Source organism: Triticum aestivum, chromosome 4D (assembly GCF_018294505.1).
Source record: "Triticum aestivum cultivar Chinese Spring chromosome 4D, IWGSC CS RefSeq v2.1, whole genome shotgun sequence".
In the NCBI taxonomy this organism is placed as follows: Eukaryota; Viridiplantae; Streptophyta; class Magnoliopsida; order Poales; family Poaceae; genus Triticum; species Triticum aestivum.
In genome coordinates, this window is record NC_057805.1 from 474573258 (window position 1) to 474574790 (window position 1533).

Sequence of the window (1533 nt, forward strand, 5' to 3'; positions counted from 1 at the left end):
AAAGGACTTGTGTAGGGAAGAAACACTTGGAATTCAAATTCTCCAAATTTCCTTTGAAAATCTTACAGTCCAAAGAGGACATAGGCTAGTTTGTAACCATAACATGTGTAGGAATGTGATTACCAGAACACATTTAAGGCAATAACGAAGATTCCAGGTGGTGAATAGAGCTGTTATTCATACACATGGTGTGTTTTACTGATAAAACTGGACTTTGAATGCCACAATTGTCCTTTGCCATACGAATCCTCTTTGCAATTTCAGTTTCTCTTGGAAGAAGATGAGTGAAAAGCCCCTGGGTTTCTTAGCTGAAAAAAACAAAAAAAAGAAACATTCATCATGGTATTCGACCTCATTGACAAACTGGATCAAGATTTGCATTCCCTTCTAATTTAAATTGGCCTGGGGTGTGATTTACTGTACACCATCAAATTGTATGATTTTTGCGACGTTGATTCTCCTCCTTGGTGCAATCTGCAAACGGAAAACGGCTTCACAAGGGGTACTGAAACTGATCCTTTGTTTTACTCACATCCACAAACGAAAACGGCTCCACAAGGGGTACTGAAACTGATCCTTGCCAACGACTCCTCTTTGCAATTTGGATTTTTGTTTCTCAATGTGCGTTTCAAGTTTGCGCCTAAAATTTTTAGGCATTGTAGTCACATTCTTTGTGAATATTCACATTTTTTTCTCGAATTTTTTAAAATATTTAAAAATGAATTTTTACATTGGAGCATCGGGAGTACCAAGCCTGGGACTGGGAGCACCGGATACTTTCCGGGGGAGGAGGATGGGGGGTTTCTTGTGGAGTCTTTTTCTAATCCAAATTTCGGGCCTCCACACCCGTTCAACCCTGCGCTTCACACCGCACACGCCCTGCACCACAGACCGAGCTGGCCCACGAAGCCTCGGCAAGCGTTTTTTGTGCGCTCGTGCCTTGCCGACTGGAACCAAGTGCGAGAGCTCCTCCCCAGCGCCTTATGCGCCCGTTGACGCAACTGGCGCCCACTGCACCACGCTAGTGGGCCGGCCCATGAGAACGCATGGCAGTACAAAAAATGTATTAATGCGCAGAAAAACTACCCGAGAATCTCAATCTTGCGAGGATTTGATCCTGCGCCAGTTAGCTCCACAGTTTGCTGGCCAACCAATAAACCTATTAAGCTCTTATTGATAGATTGCAACACAAATCCTCTAAGAACTAACTTTAGACGCGCTTTTTAGAAGAAAAAAAGGGATTTCTTTTGAAAAGAAATATGAACAAAATTTGAATGTCCACATATTAAAAAAATCACGAATTAGAAAAAAGTCCATGCATTAAAAAACGTTCACCGATTCAAAGTTTCATAAAACTGAAAAAGTTCATTGATTTTCAAAAAAAGTTCATCGACTTTGGAAAAAGTTCACCGATTTTCAAAAAAAGTTCATCGACTTTGAAAAAAGTTCACCGATTTTCAAAAAAAGTTCATCGAATTTGAAAACAAGTTCATCGAGATTGAAAAAAGATCATCAATTTGAAAAAAAGGTTCA